We start from the raw sequence: 22,987 nt of genomic DNA on the forward strand, positions 1-22,987 counted from the left end.
GTGCATTCCTTTCCTGCACCATGTTGTCTCCCCAAGTGAGTTTAAGCACATTCTGAGAAAAATACTGAAAAGACACGCACCTTAAATATTACTTTTAATTTCCTTCTCCTGTATGGTGCTGTCTCCCCTGCTTTTTCTCCATTTTGTTCTTTTACTTTCAAAATAGAATTTCTGTAAGTTTTGTTTTGGCAATGTTACCACCTCTTTTATGCCAAATACATTACCACAGCAAGAGGGAAGAATAGGAAGGTTGAAGTAAAAAATTAGTACTTTATGGTCCCCCTATATTTACTGATTTCATACTAGTTTTACTACCAAAACTATTCATATACATAGAATTCTCTTTAAGGGAATTGTGATATTTGAGTTTCAGTTTTTATTTGAAAATGAGCACTCTTCTGGATTGTGCATCTGGTCCTGCCAGGCTTTTTCGATAGGAAAAAAAGAAGGTAGCCAGTGATACTGTCATAAGTTGAAGAGTCCATCAAGAGAAAAAAGGATCAACACTTATATTAAACCTCTTCTACGTCTGCAGTTACACCAGTTGGTTTTAAGGGGAAATTTTGCTCTTTAATGGTATTTATGATGGTGGCCAATGAGTATCACTTTGAATTGTGTCACCACCCCCCTGGCTGCCTGATTTCTTGAAGTGCTATTTGCCATCTTCACTGAAGTGTCAGTGAACTAGAGAGAATACATGTTTGGGATTTGTGGGGAAATGGCTTAAATCCTTTTCTGTAAAAGAGCTATTACTGTAGAGGCTGAAACTGTACTAAACAAAATGTTGAGGTAGAAGATGTGGCATCCACACATTATCTTTAGTAGTAAGGCTATTACTGGGTTCTAGTTCCTGTAAACTTCTTTCAGATTTATTTATTATAGGAACCAAACACATAACATGAGATCTATACTCAAGAATTCTATACAGTATAGTATTCTTCACTGTAAGCACAGTGATTTATAGCGGATAACTACAACTTCATCTTCTTTGGCTGAAACTTTATATCCATTGAATAACAATTCCCACTTTCCCCTTTTCCCAGCCTCAGCAACCACCATTCTCCTTTCTGTGTTGTGGAGTTTGACTAGATACCTTATAATAAGTGGCATCATGTGATATTTGTCCTCTGTGACTGGTTTATTTCATTTAGCATAATGTCTTCAAGGTTCATGTTGTCCCATGTAACAGGATTTCCTGCTTTTTATGGCTTATTTCTTTATTTTAGGGAGAGAGCAGGGGGAGGGGCAGAGGCAGAGGGAGAAAATCTGAAGCCGACTCCACACTGAGCATGGGACCCCACACAGGGCTCAGTCCCAGGACCCCGATATTACCTGAGGTGAAATCAAGGGTTGGCCGCTCAGTGGACTGAGCCACCCAGGTGCCCTGAGGACTGGCATGTTTTGGGGGAAGTCCTACAACCATTTTCTAAATTAGATTATTACTTTTTTTTTGCCATTTTGTTGTAGGAGTAATTTCTGTGTTATGGAAATTAATCCCTTTCCAGATACATGGTTTGTAAAGATTTTCTCCTATTCCATACGTTGCCTTTTCACTCCCTTGATTTACTTTGCTTTGCGGATTCTTTTTAATTTGATACAGTCCCACTTGTATTGTATCCGAGAAATCATTGCCATGGTCGATGTCATGAAGATTTTCCCGTTTCTTCAAGGAGTTCTATAGGTCGAGGTTGTACATTTATGTCTTTATTTCGTTTTGAGTTGATTTATGTATATGATATAAGGATCCAGTTTCTTCTGCATTTGGCTATCTAGTTTTTCCAGTAGCATTTTTGAAGGAAAATATCTTTCTTTCCCCATTGTATATCTCTGGCACCTTTGTTGAAGAAATTAAAGAATTTCTTGAATTCAAATTTAAGATGGTATTACATGGGAGAGTAGTGGACTAAGCCCTGGGATACTGGCTCTCAATGCTAGCTTGTTGAGCTGCCTTCAGGAATTTTGTAAATGAGCTAGGTGTTCAGTTTTAGGTAAAATGAGGCAGATTTATCTGAAAAAAAATCTTTAAATTCCTTTCCAGATTTAAATGTATGATTATTACCTTTACTCAGTAAATAACTGGGAACTAATTAAAAACCCAAGAGTAGTAAGACCACACCTGTGACTAAGGAAGTCATTTAAAATGATTTAGCATAATCTAGGAGTGGGTTGGCCCAGGGATCAGGAATTTCACATAGGAAGAAGAGCAACATTCTCTGTAAAAAGAAAGAAGACCAAAAGAGAATAAAAGAAAGGGAATGGATAAATCAAACGGAAAATCCGCCCTCCCCCCCAAAAAAAGAAGAATGGAAAATACAGGCATAGAAATGAGAGAACACTTTAGTTGTACTTTAGTTTCAAAAATGGGAATCAGATAAATAGCTATTTTTGAAATGTCTATGCCCATTTTAAATAGCACACTATAATTTCTTGGTGTTTATTCTCCATCATTTAAACTTTAAAAAAAAAAACTTTAGTACTTTTTTTTATGAAAAGCATGTTAAAAGTAAAAAAAGAAGTCAACTGTGTCTTTTGAACAGAAGAGATATTGTATTGAAATTACTATTATTGAAAAGATAGATGTGGGCTATCACTGTGTGGGATTCAAACACTGAGGTAGTTTTGGAAAGTCAGTATAATTGCTTGCATGCTTGTTGGATATTTTTCATGAGAGGTCAATGTGTCTTCACTAATACTTCCTGTTATTGTGATTTGATAAGAGAATTTCGCATAAAAATATATAAAACACAAAGATATTTTAAGTCATATATGATTAATTTATTTAATAGATATATAATCTAAATTCATGCCTCATATTTAAAACTGTGGCAGTACTTTTTCAAGTAAAATTGGTCTGAAACCAACAATTAATATTGAGAGGGTGATATTTCATATTGATTCCTATTCCTACTATTAAGTTAGAATAGTAGTTCTCAATCCACAGTCACCAGGAGGGCATTTTAAAAAACATAGATTTCTGAAAAAGCAAAACAAAAATGCCAAAAACACAGATTTCTCAGTAGCACTCCTAGAGTTTCTGATTCAGTGGGTCAGGAGTGGGGCCTGAGAATTTGCATTGTTTGTGGGAGTTTCCTTTATTGACCTTTGCCACTGAAGACATTTAAATGGAGAAAGATCATAAGATGTAACAATTTTGCCTTATTATATTGTAGGATGTACTTACGCCATCCTACCCCCCATTGAGATATAGAATAGTTCTGTTGTATATTTTCCAAGCATCACACTTTAAAAATCCATATGTATAATTTGGAGACATTTCTAGGTTACCTAAATACAAAGTTATGTGACTTGTTATATGGATATTTAAAATTCTAAATATTCTTCATGGGGTTTTGCTGATTCTTTATAAATATGGTAGAACAAATCTAATCTTTAACACATAATAATTACTGCAATGGATATTTGTATAAGTAGACACTTTTTAATTCTAAATCCCGAAGACAAGACTATGTGCCAACATTGTAACATAAGGATGAGAAAATTCAGAGGACAAATAGGTGACATGAACTCTCATATATTTACTCTCCGTTTTCTCCCACTTGGAAAAGTCATTTGTTTCTTGAAACGTATAAAGGATCTCTTTCTCATATTAATGTGTTTAAAACAACATATTAAGAATATCGTTCATTCTTACTGCTTTACCTTTTGTTGCATTTAGCACCATTAATTAGCTTACTTTACAAAGGAAAACCATCAACATTCAGACTGATGTGTTTTGGTGTATTTTATCTTCAGTATTTGGAATATGGATAGTATATGCTCCATGATGAACAGTTTTGATCTTGTTAAAAATACAAAAAAAATATTTAAATGTGATTATATTACTTCTATGATTCTTCTTTTTGATTTTGAATAATATAGTCACATGATTTAAAATCGTAAAAGTTAGAAGTAGGTGGTATGGCCCCTTCAACTCCTCCTATCAACCAATCACCTAGTCCCCTTTTCCAGAGGTAAATAAGGTTACCAGTTGCTTTCCTATCCTTTTTTAAAATAGAAGTATTCTGACAATATAATCCAATCTGAATTAATATTTTTCCTAATTTTACATGAATGCTATACTATATTATATACACTATTCACTTTTTTTCCCACTTAAATATATCTTGGATGTTATTCCACCTCAGTACATAAGGGACTCCTTCAACCTTTCTTAGGACAGGATAGTATTTCATTATCTGGACATGCCATAATTTATTTAGCCAGTCTCTTACCAATGGATATTTCAATCACTTTTAATGTCTTACTAATACAATGCCGGAAAAAAATGCCTTTCAGTTATGCCATTTTTACATGTGCATGTGTATATATATGATGAATTCCTAGAAGTGGGTTTGCTGGGTCAAAGAGTGTGTGTGTGTGTATGCATTTTATACTTCAGTCACTAATACATTAGAGTACCTTTTCCCCCATATATCCATGCACATAGCATGTCACCAAGATTTTAGATCTTTGCCAGTCTGGTAGTTGAAAACGCCCTTTTCAGTAGAATCTCACTCTTCATTCCTTACTTTTATGAGATATCTAGGAACTCTTTATCTGTTTAAGATTTATTGTTAATTTTCTTTCCCAGGAACTGTTTGCTTTGCTAACTTTTCTGTTGCATAGTTAATCTTGTGGATTTTTCTAATTTTAGGAGATTTTTATATAATAGGGAAATGATCGCTTTGTAAAATAATGTATTATTAGGGGACAGCTTTCATTGCTATATCAAAAATACCCCACAAATAAAGTGGTTTATTTTTTTTTAATATTTATTTATTTGACAAAGATAGAGGGTGAGAGAGAGTACAAGCAGGGGGAGCAGCAGAGGGAGAGGGAGAAGCAGGCTCCCCGCTGAGCAGGGAGCCCAATGCGGGGCTCCATCCCAGGACTCTAGGATCATGACCTGAGCCCAAGGCAGATGCTTAACTGACTGAGCCACCCAGGCACCCAATAAAGTGGTTTAAATGAACTAAAAGTATTTTTTTTTCTCTAATGATTCTATTAGAGACACAGTCTGTGGATGAACATATGGCTTCCACTTACTGGCCCAAGGTGGCCACACTAATTCTTAATATTCCCAGAGATCAAGAAGAATGGAGAGGTCCAAAGAAGTTGACCCACAGTTTTCTTAAGGGCAAGAATCGAAGGTCAAACTCTGTTGGTCAGAGCTTTGATTAAGGCCATAACTAGCTGCCCAGGAGTCTGAGAAATACAGCCTTCGGTTGGCAGCCTTGTGTATGGAGAAACTGAGGCACTAGAAAAGGGCATCTGGCTCTGGGTGAAAACTGTCAATTTGCCACAAGGGAGTTAAAAATACGATTCGTGTAGTTTGTCTTTTTTGCTTTTGCTTATTGTGGATTGTATCCTGCAAAATAGTAGCTTGTTTATGTATCTGAATACATTGGTCTTTCTTTATGGTTTCTGCATTGGGTGTTACTTTTAAAAGTATCTTTCTCATTCTGTGATTAGCTTTTGAAAATCTCCTGTTATTTCTTCTAGTAAATGTTATGGGAGTGGCGGTGGCAATTGCTCCTGTTTCTGCCTCTTCTGTCTTATTCTTCGTCTTTTGACATTTGAAATTTACAATATGAAATTATTAGTTTCATTGTCAGTTAAAATGCTCGGCACCAGAAATAACACTTAGGTTCTTTATCTTTACCATTACATATCCACTCACATTCTAGTTTGTTAAATATTTTTTTAAGATCTATTCTGTTACTATGACCATTCATCATGGACAAGTTCCAAGATAGGCTGAACTCCACTTATTTGTTTACTGCATTTATGTCCTGAATCTATTGCTCTTTGGAAATTAAAAAGAACTGGTATGGTGTAAGGGAGCATATATGATAGCTTAGGGAAACATACAGGAAAGAGAGCTTGAAATGTTCATTAAATTGAATTTATAATTGAAATAAAAGTAATATGCCTTGTAAAAGGTGATTTAATGACTTGGAAAATTTAATTACAGCGATCCGATTAAATTAAAGTGTCACAAAACAATGGTATCATCAGAATTGATTGGTGAGCACCATTGCAGTTTTAGACTGATGAAGCTACAGCAGGAGAGAAAATAATTGTGCTCTCCAGTAAAGAATCAAAGGACTGAAGTTGCAGGGTAAAAATGTGTGTGACAGTGACAGTAACTTGAAACTGTGCTGCCCTAGTCCTTTCCCCTCTCTCTCTGACTTCCCTTCCTCTCTCTCTCCCTTGTGTTTCCTGAATTATTTCCAACTCTTCTCCTTTCTTTTCTTGTATTTTGTGCTGATTCCCTACTTCTGTTATCATTTGCTGATTTTGCCTATTTCAGAAACTAAGTTTTTTAATTTTCCATATGTGAATCTGAGCAGGAAGGGGACAGTGACCTCATCACAGATCTTATTACCACTCCAAGGAATGCTCCTGACTCATTCCTGAAAGATTACATTTGCTATTAGTTATTAATGATATATATACATACATTATATGTACATGCATGTATGTATGATTATATCTTGACACAGTTCTGTATGTAGTTCAATTATACCTTATTTTCTGTGTCAGACTTATGCTATTCTTATTTTTTTTTAAGATTTTTATTTATTTCAGAGAGGGGGGAGAGAGCACAAGCTGGGGAGACAGGCAGAGGGAGAAGAGGAAGCAGACTCCCCGCTCAGCAGGGAGCCGGATGCGGGGCTCTATCCCAGGACCCTGAGATCAGGACCTGAGCTGAAGGCAGACGTTTAACCGATGGAGCCACCCAGATGCCCCACTAATCTTGTTTTTAAAGTCACCCAAATGGGGTGCCTGGGTGGCTCAGTCAGTTAAGCAGCTGCCTTTGGCTCGGGTCATGGTCCCAGAGTCCTGGGATTGGGCCCCATATCAGGCTCTCTGTCTCAGGGGGGAGCCTATTTCTCCCTCTCCCATTTCCCTTGCTTGTGCTCTCTCTCTCTTGCTGTCTCTCTCTCTGTCAAATAAATAAAATCTTAAAAAAAAAAAAATAAAGTCACCCAAAGTGGAGCACTTTGGTGGCTTAGGCGATTAAGCATCTGACTCTTTTTTTTTTTCTTTTCTTCTTCTTCTTTTTTTTTTTATTCTCTTATGTTAGTCACCATACAGTACATCATTAGTTTTTGATTTCAGTTTAGGTTGTGATCTCAGGGTCATGAGATCGAGCCCCACATCAGGCTCCACACTGGGCATGGAGCCTACTTAAGAGTCTCTCTCTCCCTCTCCCTCTACCCCTTTCCTCCCATGCCTCCCTTCCCTGGCTCACATGTGTTCTCTCTCTCTCTCTCTCAAAAAAAAAAAAAAAAAAAATATATATATATATATATAAAGTAAATAAATAAAGTCACCGAAAGTATTGTATATTCCAACACTCTACTTCTTCACCTGTGGGTCAAGTATATAATATATATTTCTAAAATATAATTTTCGAATATTCAAATGTAAATCTCAGGCTTCTTTTTATTGTGGTAAAAATACATAATATAAAATTTATCATTTTAATCATTTTGAGTATACAGTCCGTAACATTAAAAACATTCACATTGATGGTAATAACCATTCTAAAGGGTGTCAAGTAGCAGTTCACAGTGGTTTTCATTTTCACTTTCCTAAGTAATTAGTGGTGTTGAAAACTTTCTGTGTGCATATTGGCTATTTGTATATCTTTTTTGAACAAATATCTTTTGAAGTCCTTTGCATATTTTCAAATTGTGTTGCTGGGTTGTTGTTGAGTCATTGGAGTTCTTTATGTATTCTGCAAATTAACCCCCTTATTTAATACATGACTTGAAAATATCTTACCCCATTGTGTGGATTACATTTTCGTTCTGTTGATAGTGTCCTTTGATGCATAAGATATTTAATTTTGATGTAGTCCATTCTATCTTTTTTGTGTGGTTGTTACTTGTGCTTTAGATATCATTTCCCAAAACTCATTGCCAAATTCAATGTCATGAAACTTCTCCAGTATGTTTTCCAAGAGTTTTAGTGTTTAAGCTGTCACATTTATGTGCTTGATCCATTTTGAGTTAATTTTTGTGTATTATATATAGTAAGGGTCCAACTTCACTCTTTTGCATGTGGATATCATTTTCCCAACATGGTTAGTTGAAAAGACTTAGGCTTATCTTCATGTATGTTTCTAAGTTCTATTTTTTAAAGCACTGTGAGATGAAAAAAAATTCATCCCTTCATGCAAGCGATTTCTTTTTCTTTGTGTCTTAGAAACTTTTGACTCACCTTTAGAAATGAAGAACTCATTTGTATAGTTGTAAATTTTAGACGTGGAATAAGCCATCCTTCAGTGACACAACCAGCTATTGCTACAAATGCTATTCTGACTTCTCAACTCTGCCACCATTACTCATAGCACTGAAGTATTAACAGAAGAAATGAAAGAGATGATAAATAGATTGATAGGTATGCAGGCAGACTGGCTGAGAATAGGCACTTGTATTATTGATTAGCATTGCCTTCACGATACATTAGTAAATAATCTTAAACCACATAGTTCTTCAGCCTGCAGAGTCCAAAAAAATGGACCTAGATGAATAAAAAAAGTATAAATAAATGAGCAAAAACAAAATTGACCTCATTTTTTAATTTTTAAAATGCCTCTTTTTAACAAAAGGTAACATTTCTTGGTCTTACTTGTAGACTGTCACACAGAAGATGCTGTAGCTTTGGGGATCATGCATGTTGTTGGTGGCTCTGTGCACTCGTTTCATCCCTACTTCCACTACAAATCGTACTTGGGGGAGGATATGGAGGTGAAAAATAGGAAGCGAGCCAGAGTTCAGTCAGGAGGACAGTAAGACATAAGAAACTTGGAATGCCTAGGAAAATGCTACCCAAGCAGAACCTGATCTATTGGGCCTGAGGCATATGGCAAACAGGAGCAATTCTGTAGGTAGGTAGAAACACTTCACTGGAAGATAAAGGAGCAGAAAGAGGGGTCTATCATGGGCTTTGTCTAAGCGGGGGCTTTGTATACTCTGAGAAAACAGTCTCACTGCAGTCAAAGAGAATAGGAACTATATTAACCTCAGAACCGTTAGGTGTATATTTTGAAACAATATAAAAATATTTATTTAAAATTCTTTACTGATGTCAAAAGAGGCAGTTTGCAAGGTGGTAAAAACCTAGGTATCGAACATTGAAGGGCAGTATGATAAGGATTCAAACTCAGGTTAACCTACTCCTTGGCCATCTAACTATGTATGTTACTTTTTTCCTTATCTGTAAAATGACAAAAAAACGTATTTAGAGTACCAGGAAATAACCCAAGATAATAGATGTAAAGCTCATTGCATAGTTTCTGGTCTGTAGATCAGTGATAATTGACATGTATTGTTGTGGCTTCTAGACAAACAAGAAACTTTTGTCAGCATTTTTACCAACAGTGCAGTGCGTATGAACTGAGCCTCTAAGTGTACATTCGCAACCTAGCTTTAAGTAGATAAATCAGCACAAAGAAATTTATCTCGGACAAAAGTACAGAAGCATGATCACCCTGGACGTCAAACAGAAGACTGAAAATCAACCTTATAAAAGAGTTAACTAACAATAGCACTCATTTTCAATAATTTTTTGAAGTGCCCGATTTTAAGTGGTAGAACATAAAAATGTGAAAGCATAAGTCCAATTGACTCTGCAGTGCTTGAACTTTGCCCTTGACCATGCCTGTCCTGATTTTTAAAGCTTCATTTAAGCATTTCCAATTTTCATCTTTTGGTGTACTTTTGTTTCAGATTTTTCTTCCCTCTTACTTTGAATGTCTTAAACATGTCAGTGTAACCCTTAGCTGTCTTTCATCAGTTATGTGTTAGAATCGAAAACCTTCCATTTAGAAGGCTTAATGATGGGATGCCTGGGTGACTCAGTTAGTTAAACGTCTGCCTTCAGCTCAGGTCACGATCCCGGGGTCCTGGGATCGAGTCCCACATCGGGCTCCCTGCTGAGCAGGGAGTTTGCTTCTCCCTCTGACCCTCCCCGCTCTCGTGCTCTCTCTCTTGCTCACTCTCTCAAATAAATAAATAAAATCTTTAATAAAAAAGACATAGCTTAACTATGAAACAGAATGAAGAAACCTAATACCGGAATCTTTAAAAATAAAATCCTAGAGGAGTCAGTGCCAATTTAGAGAAGCCCTCCCAGCCTTACCTTAGAGTTCTCCTTTGGTAAATAGTAATATTGAACCCATTAGTAACACTAACACCACTCTTTGAATAGTTACCTTTTTGTGTAGAGTAAATGCTAAAAGATGAACTTCACATATGATAAAGCAGGCATGAAAAGAAGTTTACAAGAATGAACGCTTCCATTTCAATTCTAGCTCAGACTCGGGGAGAATGAACATAACCTCTTGCAGCTGCTGTTTTTTGTGGAGAGTACTTTCAAATGCTAAATTGTCTGATGCCCAGCATAACTTCTGTTCTTGCCGGTGACAAAGCAGCTAAGACAATGAGGACAGTTCCTGAAAGGGTGACCTCAATGGCAGTGGAACTCAGCATGTTATTTTCATCTGATTGTCATTGTTCCACAGACCCAACTTGCCACGTTCAAACTTAAGAAGTTGGCTTCATCCAAACTTTAAATATGTTGATGGAAGAGGCATCTGGAATTTGAACATCTTCCTCAGGATTATACTTAGGAGAATTTCCACTGGTGGCTTGAAAGGCTCTCATTAGGGCGCCTGGGTGGCTCAGTCGTTAAGCGTCTGCCTTCGGCTCAGGTCATGATCCCAGGGTCCTGGGATGAAGTCCCTTCATCGGGCTCCCTGCTCCGCGGGAAGCCTGGTTCTCCCTCTCCCACTACCCCTGCTTGTGTTCCCCTCTCTCGCTGTCTCTGTCTCTGTCAAATAAATAACAATTAAAAAAAAAAAAACTTAAAAAAAAAAAGAAAGCAAGGCTCTCCGTGGGTCATTGGAAGTTTTAGAAGTGGCATCTCTGGTGTCACATCAAGTTGTATTTACCTGGATTCCTTAGAGGGAAAACAGACTAGAACTTGCATCCATTCCAAAACTAAAGGTACGAAGAGTGACGTTTTCACTTCAGAGTTCCTGCATCTGTCAGTGAGAATTATCAATGGTCTCATTTGGATTGATTTTGAATGCACATGTGACAGTTATCCTTACAGAGTTTCTCAGAGGCGATGACCAGTTCTCACCCCTGCTCCATTTGTGCCACATATTCTATACTTAAAAACCAGGTGGACTTGCTGGGGAACGAGTAGGCTTTGGCCTTGGTGGTGTTGGGAAAATCTCTTCTTGCCTACAGTGTTTCTTCTTTGTTGAAGTTCTTTGAAAGGTATTCTTGGATAGTTACTTCAGGGAGTTTATATCGTTACATTATGCATGTCTGTGTCTGGTTGCTTCTGACTTGTCTGTAGTTCTTCATCTGTGTCTGCCTTGTTGTCAGGTATGAATTCCACTGTCTTGATTCCTTTTGCACTTGCGCTGGGAGAAATTGTTTGTGTCTGACAGTTTACAAACAAAACCTAACAGATGCTGTAAGGTACTACCTTCCTTAGGAAATTGAGGGTCAGTGGACATCCTCTTTCAAAAGAAATCACTGTACCGGCATCAGAAGCATTCTCTTTACCACAACAGCTGCTCTTCTTGTACGTGAGATGGTGGATTCCAGGTCACATTTTCATCACCGCATTTATATGATAGTGCCTCAGGAAGGCAGCTTGAGAAGGTGTCCATTGTGTGAGCTGCTCGGTAGCCATTTCTCACCCTAAGCACTGAAGATGTCCCGGGCATCAGTCCTGTAAGCAGCGGCAGGAGCCGTCGCCTCCTCCAGATACCAGTCAGGGATGCCGCGGGCCTGTGGGGTGGGGCAGGGGCCCAGGTGTGTTCCACCTATACCTCAACCATCTGCCAACATCTCTGGTGTATCTGCCTACCTTTGGAAGTTAGAGAATAGGCAAAAAAAAAAAAAAACAAAAAAACAGTAGTCAAGGGGTTAGGACTTGGCAGGCAAAGAAATAAGCCAGCAGAATTGAGATGCACCCTGCCTCATTAGCCCCAGTGGCTTGGGTCCTACAGACCCGGAAGGGTGACCCTGGTGGCCCAGACACCTTTACCTGTCCTGTGACTGTCATCACATCAGCTCTCTGCTGTGGTGGTTTTGTTACCATTTTTAAGCTTTCAAATTTAGATAAGCCTTCTAAGCCAGTGTGGCTGAGTGGGTAAGGTTTTCCTTTATGACCATACCCTAATATTTGGCAACGTTAGCTACTAAAGGATTCAGATATTCTCTGCTGCCTTTTTAAATAATCATAGACAATAATGGCATTGTTCTTGCAACTGCCTTCTTATGCTTCTCCTAATTCCCTTAGTTCTTCCAGAAGCTAACTTCAATGCAGAGGTTAGTTTGCAGAATAGTTATTAAGGGATGGCCTGGTGATCAAACCCTGTGGAAGGGAACAGGAGGAAACAGGAAAAATCCGGTTGTTTGTAACATTGGGCCTCAGCGTTCTCCATGGGGGAGCTCTGGAGAAGCAGGATCAAGGCACATTGGACCTAAAAGGCCAGTACCTTACACTTCTGCCTTCTACCTCCTGCCTCCGTTAGTCTCCGGGTTTGGGCTTACCTAGGAAGGGTGTAACCTTGAAAAATGTGTCTCTGCACAGTAGAAATATTCCATGAAGTGGATGATAAATGAAAGCTGAGGCAAAATGTCCTTCCTCGAAGAAGGATCTCAGTGGTTGACTCGTTGCATTCATCACATAAGTGATACTCTGAAAACTTGACACACCAAAATATAGGCTGAGTTGAAGTAGTTCTGCTTTGGTTGCTTTCAAAGATATTTTGGAAACTATTGTTCTTGATTTCGCAATTAAGCAATAAAATTTTCCTCAGTTTATAATAAAACAGCTCTACCTCTAAAGTACTGCTTTATTTTCTTTTATTATCTTCATTGATTTAGTCATATAAACAAATATTGACATCTGTGATTTTAAATCTATCCCCTGTGTGTCCTCCAAGGATGTATAGTCTCGTTCTTTTTATTTATGGAGACCTAAAAATAATGACAGAAAAAAATAACAAGGCTCTGATTTACTTAGAATTAATGTTCAGTCGAATACTTCACGTTGATTTGCTCCTGAATTACATCCTGCACTTGTGTGACTTTGTAGAATATGTTTTGGAATATATATTTTCCTTTCTTAGATATGACTGACCAAGTATTGCTTTTGTCATTCATTCAATGTTTATTAGCAAATGCTAGAATAAGCTAGGTGCTCTGTAGACCTCCTTATGTAAAGCTTGTTGCCATGGTAACTAAGTGCTTCTCATTTAGAAAATAGACAAAATAAGGGGGGGTCGAGTGGGGGAGGAAGAAAGGGTAGCTGCCCAAGGAATCCTTGGCCATGTTAAGAAAGAGCTTATTTGCTAGGGAGTGGAAAGGGAAAAATAGAGAAATAATTTTCCAGCTTCACAGTAATTCCTAGTAGCTATTCTTGGGTCAAGTTATTTAAGAATCCGTAATATGGCAAAAATAAATGAGCTTGTCTTAAGGTTTCATAATACTTTATGATATACTTGGTCTCATGTATTTGATAAACTGCGCTCAACACAGGAATGAACATAAGAATTGAACAAAAACCATTATTCTTTGCCACCATATATAAACATCAACCCAGTATCATTGTAGCATTTAAGAAAGGCAAGGAAAAATCTCTTAACTTTGTTCAATGGTATTTTTAATAAGAGATTACATTCATTCTTAATTAACTTCTAAATTGGTGACAAGTTATTAATGTAGAAAAAATTTAAATGTCTCCTGTTAGAATGTATTTTGACATTTGAAATGAAATACTTTAATTTGGTAATGCAGTCATAAAGGAATTATGAAGGCTGAGATAATTATTTGATTGAAGTTTTCTCAAGCAGTGAAATCAACTGCATGGCAAGAAATGGGTTGTTTCCTTCGGTGTACATGATAGGACCGTCATGATTGTGGTTATTCTTATGAGGTGGCAGTTGAAGCAAGTCAATGATTCCTTTCTATAGCAAATGGCTTTTTGTAGAATGTATAAGGAGAGGTCATGGCATCATTAGTGTGAGGAAAATAATCATCAGGAACCCATTACAGGGTTACCTAGCAGGTACTAGTTTTATTTTACCATGAATATTTTTTCTTCCTTCTCCACATGTAGATGAGTTAGAATTTGAAGCTATTTGTAGTTTGGAGTGTTGATCTAAAAAGATTTTTAAAGAGTTCGGTATATTGATAAGTGATCCTTATAAATGAAAGCATCAGTAAGTAATTTGCTTACCGTAGAATGACTTTTAAATATTCAAGATAGTGAGTATTTCAGAATACAAAATGTACTGTGCTTTGTTTTACTTAGCCTTTTTTCTTGAGTCTTTGTCAATTAAGGTGATGAAGTTTCTGCAGATAAAACTGGTGGTTAACAGTTTATCTTGGCCAAATATTTGTTTGGTATTTGTTATTTTTTTACTGTAATAAATGTATTAAGAAACTCATTATCAGAGTTTTTCTTTGGTAAATAATTAACACACACATACATATACACACACACACACTTAAATCTTTATGACACAGCTGAGAGAATTTGTAGTAACAAATTTAAAATTGCAAAAATAAAATATTAAACACTTTAAGGATGTGGGGAGAACTAGGAAACCCCCTGATTAATATAATTACAATATTGTTAGATGTAATATTTAGCATATTCCCAATATGTTTACATAATTTAGAATATGGCTTGAGAAAAAACTGTAATCACTGAATATCTATATGGAAACTGGATTATACATGCCTGCTTTTGTCATTATTAAATGTTCTCTTGAAAATTCTCATTTGATACGTGATACTGAAGTTTCTCAGTGCTGGTATGAGGTCCTGCTAGGTCACGCGTATCTGTTATATAAAAATTGCAAACAAACACATTTTAGTGCCTTAAGACAACATTTTCTTCTCCCTTACATCAACTCCATGTGGCTCTTGGCAGCAGTAAAGGGCAACTACCATCCAAACAGAGGCTCAAGGATGTACCTCAGAATCAAATGTACTTCCATGAGTGCCATGGTACAGGAAGGGTAAGATCGAGAATGAAGTAAATAAATTCAACCTATTTTGTTGGTCAAAGCAAATCATGCTGTCTTACCTAACTTTACCTGAGTGGGAAGATTATATCTATCTGTTGTGGTCCTGGGAAGAGGAAAGCTGGTGGTCATAGGAGAGTCACTACTGTGTCCTCATCAAACATGTTTGGTTTCAGTGAAACCATTTACAGTAACTTCGAGCAAAATGAACATTAATTTTGTCTATGCTTTTTTTTTAGATTTCATTTATTTATTTAAGGGGGAGGGGCAGAAGGAGAGAGAATCACAAGCAGACTCCACGCTGAGCACGGAGGCTGATGTGGGGCTCAATCTCATAACCCTGAGATCATGACCTGAGCCAAAATGAAGAGGATGCTCAGCTGACTGAGCCACCCAGGCGCCCCAATTTTGTCTATGTTTTAATTCATGTACTATTGAATGAAGATACCACATAACATCATTTCTTTGAATCTGTTTGAGTAGTTTTTGCTGAAGTGATAATGTAGAAGAACAAAATGTATGTAGGCTCTTTGAAGCGCACACAACAATAACAGAATTTTTTTTATTTTTTAATTTTTGTAAAGATTTTATTTATTTGACAGAGAGAGACACAGAGAGAGAGGGAACACAAGCAGGGGGAGTGGGAGAGGGAGAAGCAGGCTCCCCACTAAGCAGAGAGCCCGATGCGGGGCTTGATCCCAGGACCCTGAGATCATAACCCGAGCCAAAGCCAGACGCTTAACAACTGAGCCACCCAGGTGCCCCCAGAAATTTTTTAAGCATGGCGTGGCCTGCTTTGTTCTTCCTGTGGAAATACCTATTAAATCACAAATGAGTCAATCTGGGACTCGTGTTTTAACAGCACTGCTGTATTCCATTTTCAACACAACAATATGCATTTTATATTACAAATAATGATATGGATAGAGAATGCCAGGAAGCTCTAACACAATACCAAAGACGATACAGAATCACTGTATATACAACTGTGTATTCCGTCAACGATGATAGACTGGCTGAAAACAAAGCACTGAGTTTAAAGTCAGACCTAACTCAGTTGCTGCTTAGTAATTCTGACCTTCAATATGCTGCTAAAGCTCTCTGTATCTCAGAAGCTTCATCTATAATATATCAATAATGAGTTACTTGCAGTTACTGCAAAGATGAAACACAATGACATTTATTTATTTATTTATTTATTTATTATGTTCCGTTAGCCAACATATAGCACATCATTAGTTTTTGATGTAGAGTTCAACGATTCATTAGTTGAATCCAATGACATTTATTTTTTTTATTTTATTATGTTATGTTAATCACCATACATTACACCATTAGTTTTTGATGTAGTGTTCCATGATTCATTGTTTGCGTATAACACCCAGTGCTCCATGCAGAATGTGCCCTCCTTAATACCCATCACCAGGCTAACCCATCCCCCGACCCCCCCCTCCCCTCTAGAACCCTCAGTTTGTTTCTCAGAGTCCATAGTCTCTCATGGTTCGTCTGCCCCTCCGATTTCCTCCGCCTTCATTCTTTCCTTCCTGCTATCTTCTTTTTTTTTTTTTTTAACATATAATGTATTATTTGTTTCAGAGGTACAGGTCTGTGATTCAACAGTCTTACACAATTCACAGCGCTCACCATAGCACATACCCTCCCCAATGTCTATCACCCAGCCACCCCATCCCTCCCACCCCCCACCACTCCGGCAACCCTCAGTTTGTTTCCTGAGATTAAAAATTCCTCATATCAGTGAGGTCATATGATACATGTCTTTCTTTGACTTATTTCGCTCAGCATAATAACCTCCAGGTCCATCCACGTCATTGCAAATGGCAAACCTTAGTCCTATGCCCCAGCGCGAACATCCCCTATCATTTATTGATATAATTACTTTAATGAATATAAACTGGCAAGAATTGCTAAAACTGGAGTGGGTGGGTCCACTCAATATGTGTGAATAGGGAGATGAATCAGGCACTACAGTTCCTTTCCAGGAAATCTAGGGCACATGAATGCTTCCGGCTGGCTGGGTGCTCAATTTCTGGTGTTGCATTGTCTTTGAAAACATTTGGAAGGTAAAATCAAAATAAAGCAAGAACCTTATAAAAATCAGTCCTATGTTATATAGATATCGAATTGTTATGTTGTACCACTGAAAATAATACAGGGTCATATGTCAATTATATCTCAAAAAATATCAGTCATAGGAAGCTTTTTGGTTCTCAGTTTCCCTCCTCTTTATGGTAGGAAAGGCTTAGGAAAAGGTATTTGGAATTCTATCAGTAAAAGAATAGTAGAATCTCTTAGATCTTTATTGTGGCTAACAGGCCACTGTAGATGTAATTAATCAGGGAAAATACTACTTATATGGGTCTCTGATATGATCATCAACTTCTTTTATCTGTGCTCATCTTTTTTCCTTTATAAAATTTTTTTATTGTTATGTTAATCACCATACATTACATCATTAGTTTTTGATGTAGTGTTCCATGATTCATTGTTTGTGCATAACACCCAGTGCTCCATGCAGAACGTGCCCTCTTTAATACCCATCACCAGGCTAACCCATCCCCCCACCCCCCTCCCCTCTTGAACCCTCAGTTTGTTTCTCAGAGTCCATCGTCTCTCATGGTTCGTCTCCCACTCCGATTTACCCCCCTTCATTCTGCCCCTCCTGCTATCGTCGTCGTCTTTTTTTTTTTTTCTTAACATATATTGCATTATTTGTTTCGGAGGTACAGATCTGTGCTCATCTTTTTTTTTTAAAGATTTTATTTATTTGACAGAGAGAGAGAGAGAGAGTAGAAGCAGGGTGAGTGGCAAGCAGAGGGAGAGGGAGACCAGGCTCCCTACTAACAAGGGGGACCAATGCGGGGCTCAGTCCCAGGACCCTGGGATCATGACCTAAGCCGAAGGCAGACGCTTAACCGACTGAGCCCCCCAGGCGCCCCATCTGTGCTCATCTTCTAAGCAAGTGATTGGAACTGGTTAAGATAGGTTCCTTTCCACCTCTATTTCCTTACTGAAAGTCCACCAAACAGTCTCTCCACTTACATACCTTTTATTTATTCCCATTGTTTTGTTTTCCCACCTCCTTCATCCACACTTAAATGAAAGTAAAGATGCTTTAATTTCTTATCTCCTAAAGTGTAAATAACAATGCAAAGTTTAAGGCATTTTATGAAATCAAATGTATGGGTCATAAATGTTTACTTTTGTTCTCTGTAGAGCTCTGTCTTCAACCTTATAAAATATGTAAAAAGGCAAAAATTAAAAAAATATTTATAATTGCACTTGTTTTTGCTTTGAGTAAATTTAGACAGTTTATTTCTGTGCTGGGAGTTCAGAACCTCCTAAAGAACCATGCTGCTTAATGATTTCATTTTTGTTAGTATTTTCCCCTTACCATGGACTAATTTTTGTTAAAACGTATTATTGATATTAGTGTTTAGTCTGGAAGGAAGTTTCTGGGTTGGAAAAAATTTCTTGGAGCATTTTAGCATAAAGGAATGGATTTTAGGCGTCACTGCAAATAATGTTGAATTACTTTGATTTTCTTTTTAGGTTGAGTCATTCTTCAAGAAAAATCTTTTGATAGGCAGTGACATCTACTAGAAAAGTGGCAAAATGTTGCTTGCATTTGATACACCAAATGAACAGAGATAATTCTAGAGCATATGAATTGCACTCTGAGCAGCACCTGTCATAATATCAAATTTTTCTCTACCGATTTCCCACTCCACACTGAGAAGTTTATCTATCCTAAACTGAGAAAGGCAAATGTTTATTTAACATGCATTTACATTTCTTTGTCCTTCTAATAATATTTGGGAATTGAAATTCCAGGCTCATTTAGGTGAAACCTAGAAATTTTACGTTTTAATTTTTAGATTTTATGTATATGATATATATTCATGCATACACACGCATATGTGTTTATATGTGCGTGTGTGTGTGTATCTTGATAAATTCTAAAGGACAGTGGTATAATTAGAAAGTGGATGAGCACTATTTATTGGAAAATTTTAAGTTGTCATGGTGTATAGATTAAAATTTCTTCCAAGATAATCTTTTTTTAAGATTTTATTTATTTATTAGAAAGAGAGACAGAGAGCACAAGTAGGGGGAGGGGCAGAGGTGGAGGGAGGAGCAGACTCCCCGCTGAGCAGGGAACCTGACACGGGGCTCGATCCCAGGACCCTGGGATCATGACCTGAGCTGAAGGCAGATGCTTAACTGTCTGAGCCACCCAGGTGCTCCCCCCTTTTAGGATAATCTTCAGAAGATTCATGATAGAACTTATTTCATAGCTAGATGGTGAGGTTTCCTTAAAGGGGGGATTCTTATTCTTTTTCCCCATTTAATTGAGATAAAATTGACCTGTAGCCTTCTGAATGTTTAAGGTGTACACTACACTGTGATGATTTGATATGCCTGTATGCTGCAAAATGATTACCACAGTAAGGTTAGTTCACATACCCAAAACCTTACATACTTAGATTTCTGTGTGTGTGGTGAGAACTTTTAAGATTTACTCTATTAGCACCTTTCACATGAACAGTACAGTATTGTTAACTGTAGTCACCATGCTGCACATTAATTCCCTAGAACTCATTCATCTTATAACCGGAAATTCTTATACTTAGAGAACCATCTCCCTTTTCCCCCTTCCTTCACCCCCAACCGTAGCCGCCACCAGTCTAATCTGTTTCTATGACTTAAGTGTTTTCAGATTCCACACATAAGTGAAATCATACAGTATTTGTCTTTCTCTGACTTTATTTCACTTAGTATAATTCCTTCAGGGTTCATTCATGTTGTTGCAAATGACAGGGCGTCCTTCTTTTTTATAGCTAAATATTCCAGTATAATATATAATATATATTGGAGAATGTGTATGCATTTGTATGCGTGTGTGTGTGAGAGAGAGAGAGAGGGAGAGAGAGGGAGAGATGATTGATTTTCTATATCCATTCATCTGTTGACGGACACTTGGTTGTTTCCATGTCTTGGCTGTTGTAAATAATGCCACAGTGAAAATGGAGGAGCAGATAGTGGAATTGCTGGATCATACAGTAGTTGGGTCTTTAAAGTTTTAAGGAATCTCCTTATTGTTTTCCATAGTGGCTGCACCAATTTACATTTGGCCAACTGTAAAGAAGGGTTCCCTTTTCTTCTACATCCTTAACCAACACTTGTTAATAAGCCCTGTGTTTTTGATAATAGTCATTCTAACAGATGTGAAGTGATATCTCATTGTGGTTTTGATTTTCATTTCCCTGATGATTAGTGATATTGAGCATCTTTTCATGTGCCTGTTGGCCATTTCAGTATCTTTTTTTGGAAAAATGTCTAGATTATTTGCCCATTTTAATGGTATTATTTATCTGTTTTCCTATTGAGTTGTATAGGTTTCTTATATATTAACTGCTTATCAGATCTGTGGTTTGTAAAAATTTTCTTCCATTATATCAGCCATCTTTTCATCTTGTTGTGTTTTTGCTGTGCAGTAGTGTGTTAGTTTGATGTAGTCCCACTTTACTTTTGCTTTTGTTGCTTGTGCTCTTCATGTTATATAGGAAAAACAGAACAAGCAAACAAACAAAAACCATTGCCAAGACCAGTGCCAAGGAGCTTTACCCCTTATGTTTTCTTCTAGAAGTTACATGGTTTCCGGCCTTACCTTTAAATGTTCAATCCATTTTGAGTTCACTTTGGTGAGCAGTTTAAGATAGGGGTCCAGTTTCATTCTTTTGCATGTGAATATCCAGTTTTTTTTAACACCATTTATTGAAGAGACTGTCCTTTTCCCAGTGACTATTTTTGGTTCCCTTGTCAAATATTAGTGGACCGCATATGAGTAGGCTTATTTTGGGGCTCTCAGTTGTATTCTATTGGTCTCATTATCTATTTTTCTGCCAGTACCATACTCTTCTGATTACAGTAGCTTTGTAGTGTAATTTGAAATCAGGTAGTGAGATGCCTCTGGCTTTGTTTTTCTGTCTGCAGATTGCTTTGGCTACTCAAGGTCTTTTGTGGTTCTATATGAAATTTAAGATTGTTTTTTACATTTCTGTAAAAAAAAATGCCTTTGAAATTTTGAGAGAGATTGCAGTTCATAAACTCTTACCGAATGTATACAAACTGTGAGACTAGAAGTTTTACATGTGTTCTCATTTTGTTTTCATAATGTAGGGTAAGCGGTATATTTGAGGGTTGAGAACTTATGTAAGTTCTTCAAGTTATGAAACTGTGGAGTATCTCCACTGTTGCAGTTGCAGTGCAAATCACTAGGGGTACGTCAGTAAGCTTAACTGAAATAAAAGTACATTCCTGTTTTATGGCATTTTTTATCTAGTTGAGAGTTATTTAAAATAAAATAACATTTATGGTAGATTAGATGGTAATAAATCCTCTAGAGAAAATCACACAGGAAAGGGGAATAGGGTGACTCGCTAAGTGAGGAGCTTCATTCTAAAGAATGTTGTCAAGAATTGGGTATCATTTAAGATAAATAATGTTAACTGCCAAAATAAACATAATCAAGTATGATTTGTCTGATTGCCATGTGGGTGGCTCTCCTCCACCTTCTAGTTACACAGTTTGTTAAACTTTGTCCCAAATTGTCACAGGAAAAGGAATAAAGGAGGTCCAGGGAAATGTACAGGAACACATGGAATATTTGACCATACCTATCATCTCTGCCAGAGAAGCCTTCATGAAAGAGATATTTGTATTAAGACTGAAACAATTTCCCAGCTATATTTTAATGTGAAGGCATATAAAAAGAAAATATTAAGGACCTAGGGTCAATCATCAACGTTATATATTTCATTGAACTTTTTCACCAGAGCAAAACTCCTAATGATTTCAAATTGATGTATTATGTGCCTTCTGAGAGAGATGGATATACTTGTTTCTAAAATGTGTCCTCTTAAAATTTTATAGATGACATCTAAATTTCCTAGCATAAAAGTAATATAGCAAGGCAGAAGAGTAATCAAAAAAAGAAAAGGGAAAATGTATTAAACTTATTTAAAGTGTAATTTTAAACTGACACGTTTCTTGTAATAATCACAACCAAGGTGACTCTGAAGAACTTTTTCCTGTACAAAGGAAACACAGTGAAATATAGTTTATTGGTGGCATAAGTTAAGGAAAATGTGCTACCTACACCCCTAAGTAGTAACTTCAACATTGAGACCACTTGTCATCTAAATGCAGTTAGATGGGATTTGTCCCAGAATTTATCATCCCATTTACTGACCAATTTTTGTAGACTTTGCAAATAATAAGAGCCCTTCTATTATAGTACAGAATAATTAAAAAGTAGTCATATTTAATTTATTTTATTCTTATTTTTTAATCAGTGCTTTAACTAGAGGCACCAAATTAGATTATTTTTACAACAGTGGAAAGAACAGTGAAATACTCTTTCACATCTCCCTGCTTCCCCCTGTCCTCCAGCCCCAGAGGACTGTAGATTTTAGAAGATATTCAGATAACCGTTGATTGGATGACCTTACCATTCCAAAGAATGTCAAACTAGATGCCTATATGATTTTGAGAATGTAAAGAGACTGATTTCTGAGCACCTGCTCTTCTCTTCCAGTCAAAGTCCTGAGGGTGGGGGGAGGTAACGTCTGATAAGATCTAGGGTTTAATGTTCAGCTTTCTTTGTAATTCAAATACTGAGCACTGTACAGGGAAGGCAGTGCCAAAAGCTTCAGGGATATAGTCATGGAATTTTGACCCTTCAGTGAAGAAGCTCACATCTACAATGTGAAAGGCCATAGGGATATAAGGAATTAGAAAAGGTGAAGTTCTCTCTACTGAGTGGAGAAAGGAAAAGACCTTTCAGTTTGTGGAATCAAGATAAATATCAAGTCGTATTCAGAAACATGACAA

This window comes from Eumetopias jubatus, unplaced genomic scaffold (genome assembly GCF_037043125.1).
Source record: "Eumetopias jubatus isolate StellerSeaLion01/CBP00866 unplaced genomic scaffold, mEumJub1_p1.0 scaffold_11, whole genome shotgun sequence".
NCBI lineage: Eukaryota > Metazoa > Chordata > Mammalia > Carnivora > Otariidae > Eumetopias > Eumetopias jubatus.